This window comes from Notamacropus eugenii, chromosome 1 (assembly GCF_028372415.1).
Source record: "Notamacropus eugenii isolate mMacEug1 chromosome 1, mMacEug1.pri_v2, whole genome shotgun sequence".
Classification (NCBI taxonomy): domain Eukaryota; kingdom Metazoa; phylum Chordata; class Mammalia; order Diprotodontia; family Macropodidae; genus Notamacropus; species Notamacropus eugenii.
Genome location: NC_092872.1, coordinates 288,187,442 through 288,204,813, shown reverse-complemented (window position 1 = coordinate 288,204,813; position 17,372 = coordinate 288,187,442).

Sequence of the window (17,372 nt, the reverse complement as noted above, 5' to 3'; positions counted from 1 at the left end):
AGTATACTCTGTGTCTAATGCTCCAGCTGCCTTATCATCCTTCCTCATTTTTCATAATCACTTAAAGGGGAGGGCAGATACCTCCAAAAAGAAAATAATCACTATCCTCCAGTAGTCTCCATTCTCTTTCAAGGGCATATATCTAGAAAAGTGTAATAAAGCAACAGATACACACAAATACAAGATAATTTTGTGGGTGGAAGAATTGAAAACCAGAGGACACCTGTGGGATGCCCTATGTGAAATGAGCTTTAAAGTAATCTCAGAATTTGACACTATGAAGGTGAAGAAGATGCACTTTTAATATGTTGGGAACATCTAATACAAAGGCTTGGAGGGAACAGATGAAGTGTCAGGTAATGAGAATAGGAAGTAGGCCCATTTGACTAGAAGGCTGAGGACTCAAAAGAAGGAAATATGAAATAAGCCCAGAAAACAAGGATGGTTTCAGACTGTGAAGTGTGAAGAACAATCTATCTTTTATCCAAGAGAAAACAGGATATTAATGCTTTTAATGCAGGTGAGTGGCAGGGTCAAATCTGTGCTTTAGAAGACCTGCATGGGCAGCTTTATACCAGGTGGATTGGCAGTGGTGTTAACAATGCTTCCACCTCTTCTTGTGTAAGTAGAAACAAATGTCAGCAAACATAGACCCTCCCAAGACCTGCCTGTGTCTTCATGACGCATAATGGGTTGAGAATGAAGCCAGTCAGAAGTCTCACAGAGAAACCTTGGCTTTGCCTGGAAATGAAATGCCTAGAAGAAAAAATGGGGAACCTTTTAGGAAAATGACTAAGATAAAGATGATTTCTAATTTACAGAAGCTGAGATGCTTCACATAGTTTCCCATAATTGGTGGTAGACTTTCAAATGCTTTTTCCCCCGCCTACAGAATAATTGCTTTCCATTTGGCTACTGAATATTCATATTATGTCAGATTCAAGTAATAAGAACTAATTATCAAATCTGCTTGCTTGTTATCAATAATAAGACAGAATTTCTTAAAATAGAATGGCATAAAAAAGACACTGGAAACAATCATTAAAAGGATTCTGTTCAGTTCATCTAATCTTAGGCAGTCAGAGAACTTAATGATGTGGTTACAATTTATAATTACTTTTCAAACACAATATCACCCCTCTGAGAAAGGGGGAGGGTCTTTTTAAAGATAAGATACATGTTTAGGGATAATAAATTTAGTCCTGTCAACAATCTTTTCTGTGTTTGTGATATCAAATACAAAAATAAAGGTGAATATTATCCAACATTGCACAATAACTTAAATATAAAAGGTAGCATCAGTTGCAAACATTGATGGCAGTGGGAGGAAATATTTCCTGCAAGGTGTCTACAAGAAAATTCAGCACTAAAGAAGGGCGAGAAGGGACCTCGGAACACAGAAGACATCATCAGTATTAGAAGAAATGATAGAGATTTTAAACAAATAAAATCATTGTAGCTAAATTAAGGAAAGGTTTTTACAGGGGTAAGGATTTGTATAAAACTTGCCTAATAAAATATATCTAAAAGATATTCAAAATAAATAGAAATAAGTGACTTAAGAACAATTCCAAAATATTAGTGGTCAAAGAACACAGTTTTCAAAATATGAAGTGTCAATTATCCTCAACCATATTAAAACACACTCTCAATCCCTAATCAAAAGGAAACACCAGCTGAAGTCTCCTTCAAGGACTTACTGGACAACAGATATGGTGGATCAGGTCACTGCTTCAGTCATTCCTTTTTAATATATGTAAAGGTATATGTACATATGTGTGTGTGTCTGTAATTTTTTTTTCAATTTTCAACATACACTTCCACAAGAATTTGAATTCCAAATTTTCTCTCCATGTCTTCTCACCATCCGCCAGAGGAAAGTGTGCACCTCATCCACCCCAACCCCCAGTCTGTCCTCCATTCTATCATCCCCCCTTCATCCATCACACTCCCCTCTATTTTTCTGTGTGCAAAAAGATTTCTATACCCCCTTGCCTATACATCCTACTCCCCAGTTGCTTGAAAAATAATTTTAGGAGGGGCAGAGCCAAGCTGGCATAGTACAAAGATGTACATACACTGCATGCACTAGCTCTTCCCCCACAGCCCATAAAATACCTGTGAAGAAAGACTTTCAACAAATTCTAGAGCAGCAGAAGCCACAGAACAACAGAGTGGAGGATCTTTCCAGCCCAGAGTGACTTAAAAGGTTGATGGGAAAGATCCGTTGCACCTGGACATGGAACAGAGCACAGCATAGCCTTGACCACACAGCATGGTGCCAGGAGGAGGACCCGAGCAGGTCTTGGGGACAGAATTCCCAGTGGCAGTAGGGTAGTTTGCAGATCCCTCAACCAACAGGAGTCAAAGGTTAGTGAGAGGGTTTTTTCAGCTGGTTGAGAAGTGAGAAGGGTCTTCCCATACCTCCAGCCTCAGGCAACTGCAGCAGAGGCCACATTGGCCAGCTCCCACAGCAGCCCACATTCATTGCTGGATCTTAAGACCCTTGAGCGAACTGACCAGATGATTCTTACCTCAGGCCTGTGTAGTGGCCAGCCTATACCAAAAGCCCCTGGAGGAATTGAGCAGCTTATCTGGATCTCAGTCCCCAGTGCTGGCTTGGTGGACCTGAAGGCCAGGTGACTGTGGAGAGGTAACTGCTAAGATTCTGGACACAAAAATCTTTTCCTAATTCCAGACTAGTGTACACACTTGATTGTGCCACCTTGGAGGAACTGAGATCTTACAGATCCCCAGAGTATAGCCTACTCCTGAGAAAGGACCCAAAAGTCAAGGAACTAGTTGGGAAAATGCCCAAAAAAGAGGAAAATAAGACTATAGAAGGTTACTTTCTTGGTGAACAGATGTTTTCCCCAATCCTTTTGGATGAGGAAGAACAATGCTTGCCATCAGGGAAAGACAAAACAGTCAAGGCTTCTGTATCCCAAATATCCAAACTAAATATTCAATGGTCTCAGGCCATGGAAGAGCTCAGAAAGGATTTTGAAAATCAAGTAAAAGAGGTGGAGGAAAAATTGGGAAGAGAAATGAGAGAGATGCAAGAAAATCTTGAAAAGAGAATCAACAATTTTCTAAAGGAGACTCAGAAAATGCTACGGAAAATGTCACCTTTAAAAACAGGCTAACTCAATTGGCAAAAGAGGTTCAAAAAGCCAATGAGGAGAAGAATGCTTTAAAAAGCAGTATTAGACAAATGAGAAAGGAGGTTCAAAGTCTCACTGAAGAAAATAGTTCTTTAAAAATTAGAATGGAACAGATGGAAGCTACTGACTTAAAAACCAAAAGAATTAAAAAATGGAAGATAATGTAAAGTATCTCATTTGAAAAACAACTAACCTTGAAAATAGATCCAAGTGAGACAATTAAAAAATCATGGGACTACCTGAAAGCCATGACCAAAAAAAGAACCTAGATATCATCTTTCATGAAATTATCAAGGGAAATTGCCCTGATATTCTAGAACCAGAAGGCAAAATAAATTTTGAAAGAATAAAATGATCACCTCTTGAAAGAGATCCAAAAAAAGAAATTCCTAGGAACATTGTAGCCAAGTGCTAGTGTTACCACATCAAGGAGAAAATATTGCAAGGATCTAGAAAGAAACAATTCAAGTATTATGGAAATAAAATCAGGGTGATAAAAGATCCAGCAGGTTCTACATTAAGGGACTGAAGATCTTGGAATAAGTTATTCCTGAAGTCAAAGGAACTAGGATCAAAACCAAGAAATACCTACCCAGCAAAAGTGAATATAATACTTCAGGGGAAAAAAAGGGTCATTCAATGAAATAGAGGGATTTCAAGAATTCTTGATGAAAAGATCAGAACTGAATAGAATATTTGACATTCAAACACCAGAATCCATAGAAGAATGCAAAGGTAAACAGGAAAGAGAAATCATAAAAGACTTTCTAAAGTTGAACTGTTTACATTCCTACACGAAAAGAAAATACTAGTAACTCTTAAAACTTTTCTTAGTATTTGAGTAGTTGGAGGGATTACAAACACACACACACACACTCACACTTTATATATATATATGTGTGTGTGTGTGTGTGTGTGTGTGTATGTGTGTGTGTGTGTATGTATATACAGACAGAGAGCACAAGGTGAGTTGAATAAGAAGGGATGATAGCTAAAAACATAAAATTAAGGAGTGAGAGAGAAATATACAGGGAGGAGAAAGGGAGAAGTGATATGGGACAAATTTCTCTCATAAAAGAGGTAAGAAAAAGCTGTTTCAATGGAGGAGAAAAGGGGGGAGGTGAGAGGGTAGAAGTGAAGCTTACTCTTGTCACATTTGGCTTAAAGAGGGAATAACATGCTCACTCAGTTTGGTATGAAAATCTATCTTACACTACAGGAAAGAAGGGGAGAATGGGACAAGTGGGATGGGGGATGATAGAAGGGAGGGCAAAGGAGAGGAGGGAGTAATTAGAAATCAACAGTTTTGTATAGGGAAAAAGTCAAGTGAGAAAATAGGCCAAATTCCAGAGTTCCCTGGTCAAGGAGAAAATATTGTAAGCAGCTAGAAAGAAACAGTTCAAGTATTTTAGAAATACAATCAGGATAACACAAGATCTAACAGCTTCTATATTAAGGGATCAAAGGGCTTGGAATATTATATTCCAGGAGTCAAAGGAACTAGGACTAAAACCAAGAATCACCTACCCAGCAAAACTGAGTATAATACTTCAAGGGAAGAAAAAACGATCTTTCAAAGAAATAGAGGACATTCAAACATTCTTGATGAAAAGACCAGAGCTGAAAAGAAAGTCTGACTTTCAAATACAAGAATGAAGAGAAGCATGAAAAGCTAAACAGCAAAGAGAAATCATAAGGAACTTACTACAGTTGAACTACTTACATTCCTACATGGAAAGGCAATATTTGTAACTCCTGAAACTTTTCAGTATCTGGGTAGTTGGTTGGATTACACACACACACACACACACACACACACACACACAGATACAGAGAGAGAGAGAGAGAGAGAGAGAGAGAGAGAGAGAGAGTGAAAGAGCGCACAGGGTGAATTGAATAGAATGGGATCATATCTTTAAAAAAAATGAAATCAAGAGGTAAGAGAGAAATATGTTGGGAGGAGAAAGGGAGAAATGGAATGGGGCAAATTATCTCTCATAAAAGAGGCAAATAAATGCCTTTTCAGTGTAGGAAAAAAGTGGGGAGGTGAGCGAAAAAAATATAAAGCTTAAACTCATCATATTAGACTAAAGGAAGGAATAAAATGCACACTCATTTTGGTATGAAAACCTATCTTACAATATAGGAAAGAGGGGGAGAAGGGGATAAGCAGGGTGCGGGGATGATGGAAGGGAGGGCAGTGGGAGGAAGGAACAATTAGAACTATAGGGAAATATAGTTAGTCTTACACAACATGACTATTATGGAAGTAATTTGCAAAACTTCACAGATATGGCCTATATTGAATTGCTTGCCTTCCCAAAGGGTATGAGTAGCGAGGGAGGAAAGGGGAGAAGTTGGAACTCAAAGTTTTAGGAACAACTGTCGAGTACTGTTCTTGCCACTAGGAAATAAGTAATACAGGTAATGGGGTATAGACAGTTATCTTGCCCTACAGGACAAAAGAGAAGATGGGCTTAAGGGAAAAGAGGGATGTTAGAAGGGAGGGCAAATTGGTGATAGCGGTAATTAGAATGCTTGGCATTTTGAGGTGGGGGGAGGGGAGAAATGGGAAGAAAATTTGGAACCCAAAATTTTGTGGAAATGAATGTTGAAAACTTAAATAAACAAATTTTAGAAACAATAAAATATAGAATTCGGGAAGTAGAAGCTTATGAATATATATATGAGAAATCATGAGTAAGTCACACAGAATCTAAAGAACAAAAGGATAGAAGAAAACGTAAAATATCTAATCAGAGAAACAACTGTCCTGGACAATAAATTCAGGAGAGAAAATCTAAATATTTTCAGTCTTCCACAAAGACACGATAAGAAAAAGAGCCTAGACAATATCATCCAAGAAATTATCAAGGAAAATTGCCCAGAAGTCCCACACCCAGAGGGCAAAATAGTCATTGAAAGAATCCACCATATACCTGCTGACAGGGATCCCAAACTTAAAACTCCAAGAATATGGTTGACAAATAGCAGAACTATCAAGTGAAAGAGGAAAAACTGCAGGCAGCCAGAAAGAAGCAATTCAAATATTGAGGAGCTACAGTTGGGATCACACAGGATCTTGCAGCTTCTACATTAAAAGATCCAACAAATTGGAGTACCATAATCCATGAAGCAAAGCAGCTGGGACTACATCCAAGGATTAATTACCCAGCAAAGTTGAGCTTAATATTTCAGGCAAGGAGATGGACAATCAGTGAAATAAAGGATTTCCAGAACTTCCTTATGAAAAGGCCAAAACTCAAGAGAAAATTTGATCTTCAAGTGCAGGTCTCAAGAGAGGCACAAACAGGTAAGCTGGGGGAAAAATTAAAAAAAAATCTTGTGACACAATATGGGCAAACTGTTTACATCCCTATAAGGGAGGAAGACACTTGTTAATCGTGAGAATTCTATATTTATTATGGAATGTAAATGCGATATACATAGATAGAGGAAATGGGTATAAATTGAATTACGTGATGAGAACAAATGTGATTTGTGGGTGCAAAGGGATTGTAATGGTAGATGTGAAAAGGAGGAGGCAAAAAATAAATAAATTCCATCACAGGAAGAGGCACAAAAATATATTAAAGTAGAGTTAAAGAGGGGAGGGAGATGAGCATTGTTCAAGAGGTACTCTCATCTGATTGGATTCAAGTAAGGTACAACAAACTCAATAAAGTATAGAAACACAATTAGCTCTATAGGCGATAGGAGGGGAAGGGGGAAATAAAAGGGAAGGGAGGATAAAAGGGAGAGAAGAAGTAGTAAGAAGAAAAGGAATTAAAAGGGAGAGAGACTGAAAGAAGGGAGAGAAGACTGAGGGAGACTGTGATCAAAAATTAAAACTATTGTGGAGGGGAAGGGAGAGGGGAAACCTAAAATTATGAACAAGGGTAAAGGGGATGGAACGATAGACACAGATAATAATCGTAACTGGGAATGAGAATAGGATGAACTCTCCCATAAAACAGAGAGGGATAGCATAATGGATTAATAATCATAATCCCACAATATGTTGTTTATAAGAAACACATTTGAAATGGGGAGACAAACATAGGGTGAAGGTAAAAGGCTGGAGCAGAATATATTGTGCTTCATCTAATGTCATAAAAGCAGGAGTAACAATCCTAATCTCAGACAAAGCAAAAGCAGAAATAGGTATAATCAAAAGAGATAAGGAAGGAAACTATATCTTGCTAAAAAGCATCATAGACAGCAAAGCAATTTCACCACTAAACTTATATGCTCCAAGTGGTATAGTATCCACATTCTTAGAGGAGAAGTTAAGGGAGTTACAGGAAGAAATAGGAAGCATAAACGATACTGGTGGGGGACCTCAACCTCCCTCTCTCTAAACTTGACAAATCTAACCTAAAAATAAACGAGAAAGAAGTTAAGGAGGTGAATAGAACTCTGGATAAGGTAGATATTATAGATCTCTGGAGAAAATTGAATGGGGATAGAAAGGAATATATCTTTTTCTCAGTAGCACATGGCACATACACAAAAACTGACCATGTACTAAGTGATAAAGACCTCACAATACAATGCAGAAAGGCAGAGACAGTCAACCAAGCCTTCTCAGATCAAAATGCATTAAAACTTATATGTAATCAAAAGCCAGGGAAAAAAAAACCAAAAACTCATTGGAAACTAAACAATACAATCCTAAAGAATGAGTGGAACAAGCAACAAATTATAGAAACAATGAACAACTTCATTCAAGAATGACAAAAATGAGACAACCTACCAAACTTTACGGGATGCTGTGAAAGCAGTTCTTAGGGAAAGTTTTATACCTTTGAGGGCCTACATGAATAAAATAGAGAAAAGGGAGATCAGTGAATTGAACATACAGCTGAAAAAAATTGGAAAAAGAGCAAATTGCAAATTCCAAAGTAAATATTAAATTAGAAATACTGAAAATCAAAGGATAGATTAATAAAGATGAAACTAGGAAGGCTATTGAACTAATAAATAAAACTAGGAGTTTGTTTTCTGAAAAAAATCAGTAAAATTGGTAAAGCTTTGGTCAAATTGATTTAAAAAAAAGAAAGAAGAAAACCAAATTATCAAAATCAAAAATGAAAAGGGTAAACTCAATTCCAATATGGATGAAATTAAAATAATAAGAAGAAATTACTTAGCTCAACTGTATGCCTATAAATTCGACAATATAAATTAGATGGATGATTATTTTAAAAGATATAAATTGCCCAGACAAACAGAAGAGGAAGTTGAATACTTAAATAACCTCGTCTCAGAAAAAGACATTGAAAAAGCCATCAATGAATTCCCTAGGAAAAAATCTCCAGGAATAGATGGATTCAAAAGTGAACTTTCCAATATTTAAAGAACAGTTCAATCTAATAGTATATAGACTATTTCAGAATGTTAGGGAAGAAGGAGGCCTCCCAAATTCTTTTTATGATACATATATGGTTTTGATACCTAAACCACGAAGAGGCAAAACAGAGAAAGAAAATTATAGATGAATTTCTCTAATGAATACAGATGCCAAAATTTTAAATAATATTTTAGTAAAAAGAATACAGCATCTTATCATGAGAATAATACACTATGATCAGGTAGGATTTATATCCAGAACGTAGGCTGGTTCAGTATCAGGAAAACTATTAACATTATTGAGCATACCAACAGCAAAAGTAACAGAAACCAAGTGATTTTCTCAATAGATGTGGAAACAGCTTTTGACAAAATACAACATCTACTCCTATTGAAAACACTGGAGAACATAGGCATAGGAATAAATGGAACTTTCCATAAAATAATAAGCAGTATCTACCTAAATCCTTCAGCAAGCATTGTATTCAATGGAGATGAGCTAAATGCATTTCCAACAAGATTAGGGGTAAAACAATGGTGTCCATTATCACCACTGTTATATAATATTTTAGTAGAAATTATGCTGTAGCAATAAGAGAAGAGAAAGAAATTGAAGGAATTAGAATAGGCAAAGAAGAAACTAAGTTATCACTCTTCTCAGATGATATGATGATATACTTAGAGAATCACAGAGAATCAAGTAAAAAAAACTGCTTGAAATAGTAAACAACTTTGGCAAAGTTGCAAGTTACAAAATAAACCCACACAAGTCTTATATATTTCTGTATATTACTTACAAAGTCCAACAAGAGACAGAAAGAGAAATTCCATTTAAAGCAAGGGTAGACACTATAAAATATTTGGGAGTTTACCTGCCAAAAAAATCCAGGGACTATATGAACACCATTACAAGACACTTTTTGCACAAATAAAGGCAGATCTAAGTAAGTGGAAAAACATCAGTTTCTCATGGGTAGGCCAAGCTAATATAATTAAAATGACAATTCTATTCAAATTGATTTACTTATTTAGTGTCATACCAATTAAACTATCAGATAATTATTTTTTATAACTGAATACAATAATATCAAAATTCATCTGGAAGAACAAAAGCTCCAGAATATCAAGGGAATTAATGAAAAGAAATACTAGGGAAGGTGGCCTAGCTCTACCAAAAGTCAAACTGTAGTATCAAAAGCACTTGGTACTGGCTAAGCAACAGAATGGTAGACCAGTGGAATAGGTTAGGTAACCAAGACACAGTATTCACTGAATATAGCAATGTACTGTTTGTTAAACCCAAGGATCCCAGCTTCTGGGAAAATAACTCACTGTTTGACAAAAATTCCTGGGAAATGTGGATAACTGTGTGGCGGAAACTAGGTATAGACCAATGCCTGACACCATACGCAACAATAAAGTCCAAATGGGTACTTGATTCAGGTATAAAGACTGATACTATAAACAAATTAGTTAGCAACGAATGGTGTATTTATCAGATTTATGGAGAAGGGAAGAATTTTTGACTAAACAAGAGATACAAAACATTAAGAAGTGCAAAATGTATCATTTTGATTGCAATAAATTGAAAAGATTTTGCACAAACAAACCCAACGTAACCAAGATCAGGAGGGAAGCAGAAAATTGGGAAAAAAATTTTGCAACTAGTGTCTGTGATAAAGGCCTCATTTCTAAAATACATAGAGAACTGGGTCAAATGTACAAGAATACAAGTCATTCCCCAGTTGATAAATGGTCAAAGCATATGAACAGGCAGTTTTCAGAGGAAGAAATCAAAGCTATCTATAGTCATATGAAAAGATGCTCTGAATCACTATTGATTAGAGAGATGCAAATCAAAACAACTCTGTGATATCACATCACACCTATCAGATTGACAAACATGACAGAAGAGTTAGATGATTAATGGTGGAGAAGATGTTGGAGAGTTGGAACACTAATTCATTGTTGGTGGAGGTGTGAGCTGATCTAACCATTCTGGGGAACAATTTAGAACTATTCCCAAAGGGCTACAAAAATGTGCATACCCTTTGACCCAGCAACTCTGCTTCTAGGACTGTATCCCCAGGAGATCATAAAAATGGGAAAAGATCCTACATGTGCAAAAATATTTATAGCATCCTTTTTTGTGGTGGCCAAAAACTCAAAATCAAGGGGATGCCCATTAATTGGGGAACGGCTGAATAAATTATGGTAAATGATTGTAATGGAATACTATGCTATAAAAAATGATGAACAAGAAGACTACAGAGTGGCCTGGAAAGACTCACATGAACTGATGCTGAGTGAAAAGAGCAGAACCAGGAGAACTTTAAACACAGCAACAACCATAGTTTGCCAGGATTTTTCTGATAAACTTAAAACTTCACTTCAATTCAAGAACTTAAAAAATTCCCAATGGTCTCTTACTGCAAAATACCTTCCCCATACAGAGAAAGAACTGTGGAATTCGATCACAGAATGTAGGAGATCATTTTCCTTTTTTATTATGTTTGAAATATAGAACAGTTTTTTCTCCTCTTTTTGGAGTAGAACAGGTGGCTAAAAGAATGTTGAATATTGTATACACTGTCAGATACTATCTTTGGGCTGATTGTTATTCTTAAGGTAGCGTTCCAAACTTAAAAGCTTCCACATAGATAAAATTAATCCATCTAGCATAAGAAGGGAAGTGGTTAAATGGGGGAAAATTTTGTATCAAATTCCTCTGATAAAGGTTTCATGTCCAAGATACTTACATAAATACATACATACACATATACTCGTACACATACACACATATGTACATAAAGTATATGATATCTAACACATATTTGTGCATTTTTGTTTTTTTGTTTCTGCTTATTAACCATTTCCCAAGACCTATGTGGCCAAAGAATATGAGCAAACCATCCTCAAAAGAATTGAAGGGTTCAGAACCATGGAAAACATTCCAAATCACTAAAAAGAGAAATGCAATTAAAAACAACTTTGAGATTTAACCTCACACCTTATACATTGACAAACATGACAAAAATGGCACTGTTGAAGGAATTGTGGTATGACAGACACGCTAATACATTATTGATGGAGCTGTGAAATGGTACAACCATTTTGGAAAGCAATTTGGAATAAGAACAAGTGACTAAAACTTCCACAGTCTCTAGATCATACACTGCCTTACTGGTCTTATACCCTAAGGAAGTCATCAATAAGAAGAATATCTTCATATGCATCAAAATACAGCCATACATGTTGTGATAGCAAAGAATTGAAAGCAAAGTAGATGCCCATCAACTGAGGAATGGCTAAACAAATGGTGATCTATGGATGTTGATCTGAAAATTGTGCGCATAGTGATGACTGAATTCAGGGGAACAGATCATAATGTAAGATAATGTAGAGGGAAATAGAGAAGGGACCAAGAAGAACCTTGTTGGTCACTCAGCCAAGTTAGTAGCAATGACCTGGAGGAAAATCCAGCAAAGGAGCATGAAAAGGAATCAGTAGTCAGGAAGACAACCAGGAAAGCAGAAATGAAGAATCAAGTGGTCAGCAGACACATAGGTAGATGAAATCTGATCTATAGTACTTTAAGGTTTTCAAAACACTAGAATTACTATTTCATTTTATTTTTGCAAAAACCTTGGGAGAGAGGTCTTAACATTACCTGAACTTTACAGATGAGGAAACAGAGGCAGGTAGAAGTTAGGTGATCTACCCAGGGTCACATAGCATTTAAGGATGGATTTGAACTCAGGTCTCTCTGACCCCAGCCCAGTTATCTAAACATTGCACCAACTATCTTGGAACCATGTGGAAAAGTTTGAGTCAGAAAAATAAAAAAGAAATGAGAAAGGGCAAAACTTGGAGATTGTACTGATTCCTCATCTCTCCATACCACTTTCTTCAACAAAATCATTAGTAGGCACTTGACAAGGCAAAAGTCAAATAACAGTATAATGAACAGAATATATTACATTTTAACAGACAGGATAAGACTTGCTATTGATTGGGGAGTTATTCTTAAGTCTACTGTCTGTTTATAGTCAATTGGGTACTAAGAGGGAAGGGGAGGGAAAAAAAGGGAATAGGCACCTATAAAGCATCTGTGATATGCCAAGCACTGTGCTTTGCACTTCAAGATGCTACCCTATTTGATCCTCACAACCACCTCATGGAGCAGAAGTTATTAGGACTCTCATTTACAGTTGAAGCAACTGAGGCAGACAGAGCATAATTGACTTGCCTAGGATCACATAGCTAGTAGATCATTGAGGCAGAATTCAAATTCAGGTTTTCTTGAGTCCGAGAAAAACTCACTGTGCACTGCTACACTAGCTGCCTCAAAGATAACACTAGAAGTAAAAGAAGAATTTGGAGGGGGGCAGCAATAAAGTGTAAAATTTAAATAATTTTACCTTGAATTCTTTGTACAAGTAATTGATTTTTTAATGGGAAATGTACAAGAAGAAGTGAATATGGTCTTTAATAGAGGATGTATCAATAAAACATTTATATAAAAGGTCAAGAAAGAAATTTTCTTTCCAAGTCAGATCCCATAAGAACCATCAAAAGTGCCAGAAATTCATTCAGCAAAGAAATGGTTCCTAAATTATTGTCATGGGTTTTTAAATGAAGGTAATTGGATTGGATGCCAAAGTTATAGGTCGTTGATTTCATTTCCCTTTGGGATGCATGATTTTAGTAAGGTCTTCCTTGGAGAGGCAGGATGATTGTGATAGAGAGATGGTGATACTGACGTGAGATAGCAGGGATTCACATGTCCTCTCTGGTACCTGCTTAACTGCTTGACCTCAGTCATAGTTACTGAGCCCAACTCCCTAATGCTGAAGCCTTATTTGTTCATCATTTTATAATAAATGTTCATGATTTTGGCCAATTCATGAAAATCTCCCCCCAAAGAAAAGAATAATAAAAAAGCTGACTTCCAGTAGCATCATTTGTGTGATCAATCCTTAAGAGAGACTTTGAGGGCACAGTGGAGAATTTAGAGCAAACACAGAACAGTTCTCACTAAGCTTCTCTCAAGATGACCCTCTTGACCTTTCCGATCAGATGCTTCTCTGTTCAGATAGTTGTGTGGAGGCACTGGGAAGCCCCAGTGGTGTTCCTCAGACCCTTCCAGGCAGAAGACTCCACTACTGACACTGCTCAGTGCTCCTCCTCATATAGAAAAGCTATGACCCTGTTCATCTCTGTGCACTCCAGCCTAAGACTTACGGGTTGCTAGAGCAGTTAGCACGGCTCTTGCAATTCCCAGAAAGTCTTGACTATACTAGTCCTCCATTAAAAAACAGAGGATTTGGCATAAAGGACTTGGGTTCAAGTCTAGCTTTATTTCTTACTGTCTATGAATAGTAGATATTTGAGAATTTGAACAATTCTCAAAACTTCTGTTTCTTCATCTCTTAAATCAAAGGGTTGTACTAGATGACTTTGTAGGTCTGACCTTAGAAGTGACTCCAACAAGTCATTTTACAACTGAAGACTCTGATGCCCTGAGAGGGACTTTTTCATGACCATACAGCTAGAGAGATAGCCAAGATGCAAACCTAGGTTCACTGTCTCCTCCATCACGCCTGCCCTAGCATCAAGATGCTCTATTTCTGAAGCAGAATGTCAGTGGAGATGACAGAGATCACTTTTCCAACCACAGGGGACAATGAAAGCATCAGAGAATTATTGGACATCTGAGTTTACCTCACCGATATTTGCTTAGGTTCTTGCCACCACATTCATACAGGTTCAGATGCATATTATTGCCGAATTAAGAAGCTGATCACTTCAGTAGCTGGATACCTTCCTCAGGCACCCATCTCCTCCCTAACTCCTCTCCCTTCTGCTAGCTTGCTATAACCTAAACTACTTAAAAAGGAGCTTTAACTTTCATTGTGAACAGAAATATATCAGCAACTCAGAGCACAAGTGGAGGATGACACTTGTTTCGTGCCTTCCAAGGACAGGAAGCTTCGTTTCATCCTTCAAGAAACTCATATGTTGGATATAAAATAGATGTCAGGACCATCTTGCGAACTGTATTTAGTTGTATACATTCTATAGAGAACCTTTCAGCTATCCCTCAGACATCAGTAATGGCTAAGATGGAGAGCGATCCATGGGAAGATAAATCTGTATGGAGGCTGTTAAGAACAGCAAATTGGGAAGGAAAATGATTCCTCCTTATGAAAAATGAGGAAGCATCTCAACACCTCTCTATAAACGCAACTCTCTGGGGAATGGATTTTTACTTGTGATTACCAGGAATTCATACCAGAACTATTGAGCAAATTCTATTGAGCATCAAAGAAGGCCCTTTAGATTCACATCATGATGAAGGCTGTTTTCAGAAAAGAAAAAACAGCACTTTTTCTTCGGCTAAGAAATGGGATTTAATAATTAATCCTCCCTTTCATGAGGCCTCTAATGGAGAGTAGTAATACAGGAAGAAGTAACAGGAGAAACATTCTCTTGGAAATTTCCTTAATTCCTAATTTTCTGTTCCATCCCAATGGACTAGATAAAACTCAAATCCTGGTCTAGTGTATTTCATGTATGGGTAGTTAGGAGACACAGTAGATAAAACCCTGGATGTAGAGTTAGAAAAAAACTGAGTTCAAATGTGTTTTCTGAACACGTATTAGCTGGGTGACCTTGAGCTAGTCACTTTACCCTATTTGCCTTAGCTTACTCATCTGGAAAATGAACTGGAGTAGGAAATGGCAAATCACTTCAATATGTCTGCCAAGAAAATTCTGAATGTAGTCATGAAGAGTTGGACATGACTGAAATGACTAAACAAAATTCATCTATAATTTGGACTCATAAGGAGTTTTCACTGTTGAAGATTATCTTTCATTCATTTCAATGTGATTCAATTCAAGAGGCATTTGTATATATAGGAGCCCATCACTCAATGTACTAGGTATTGAGCTATTGCACTGTACTTAAATTTTAGTGCTATTAAGACTGAAAAGAAGAGTGAAAGCAACGACTCACCTAAGCTCCTGGAAAAACTCCTCTGGATAACTCTGGGGGGAGAGTCTGACCAGACTTTGGAGGTGTAGAATCCAGTGGGTGACAGACTTTGACGGATTCGGAGCCCAGGCTGGACCGGAGGGTCCACGGGAGGGATCTGTTCCGTGGGGGTAAGACCCTGGCGCACAGCGCAGCGCGGTCAGCGCGGCAGGGCGGAGGGGACCAGAGGAGCCCGAGAGTGGCGGGCGAGACCAGCGGAGCAGGAGATAAGCCAGGCCGAGCCGGTGAGAGCCGCTGAGTGCCAGACATCAGCGCAGCAGCCCTTGAGATCTTCAGCCTGAAGACGGACTTCGGTGGGTTACTACTTGAACTTCCAGGAACTGGGATGGCAGAGTGATCAGTAAGTGCTCTCTCCTCCCCCCTGATGACCGTGAGGGAACCAAAAAATTCTTCCCCAGATTAATCCTGGATCAGCGGGAACAGCAGAAGGGGGCGGGTGGTCTCATAACACCAGAGGCTGGAAAAGTGGCAAGGGGGGATTCTTCCTACTGTGGCGGAGGCAATCTGGAGGGACAGATGACCCAGGGCAGAGAAAATTCACACTGAGACCCAGGCAAGCCTCAGAGCTGGGAGACAAGCCCCAGGAGGGGCGGGAACACGCGTTAGCTTCTAGGCGTGCCCCAGCCCTCCAGGGGAAAAGGGAAGACAATAGGGAAGCTGGGATCACCCCCTGACCTTGCCTTTGCCTCAAGTCAGCTGAGGAGATATCCTGAGACCAGACCACCCCTCCCACACACCTAACAAGCTAACCCCAGGGTTGATCGGGGAAACAAAAAACAAAAGCCTGCTTTTAGCCTAGACACACATCAGCTCAACTTAAAGATCTGTACCTTCTGACTGAAAGAACCAGAAGCTACAACACTCAGCCAACATCATGAATCGGAAGAAGCAGACGAAAAGTGAAAAAACCATAGAATCTTTCTATGGGGATAAGGACCAAAACACAAACACCAAAGAGGTTAGGGCTGAGACTGTACTTCCATCTGAAACCTCAGAAGGGACTATGAATTTCTCACAAGCACAACTAGATTACCTGGAATTTCTGAAGAAGGAAATAAAAGAAAAACTGGCCAATGATTTTAAAACTATAAAAAAAGAATTCACCGATGAGAACATCACCCTGAAAAAGAAAATTGAAGAAATGGAAAAGGAAGTTCAAAAATTAACTGGAGAGAATAATTCCCTAAAAGGAAGAGCTAATCAAATGGAAAAGGAAACCCAAAACCTAATTGGGAAAATTGATCAGATGGAAAAGGAAACCCAAAACCTAACTGGGAAAATTGGTCGAATGGAAAAAGAAGTACAAAAATTAAATGGAGAAAATAGCTCCTTAAAGGGAAAAATTGGTCAGATGGAAAAGGAGATGTAAAAGCTAACTGAAGAAAACACTACGATGAAGATTAGAATTGGGCAAGTAGAAACTAATGACTCAATGAGGCAACAAGAATCAGTCAAACAAAATCTAAAGAATGAAAAGATAGAAGAAAATGTAAAATATTTAATTGGAAAAACAACTGACCTGGAAAATAGATCCAGGAGAGAAAATCTAAGAATTATTGGCCTGCCAGAAACCCATGATGAAGAAAAGAGTCTGGACAATATCTTCCAGGAAATCATCAAGGAAAACTGTCCAGAAGTACTAGACTCAGAAGGCAGAATAGTCATCGAAAGAATCCACCGTTCCCCTCCCGAAAGGGATCCCAAACTCAAAACCCCAAGAAATATAGTTGCCAAATTCCAGAGCTATCAAGTGAAGGAGAAAATACTACAAGCAGCCAGAAAGAAACAATTCAAATA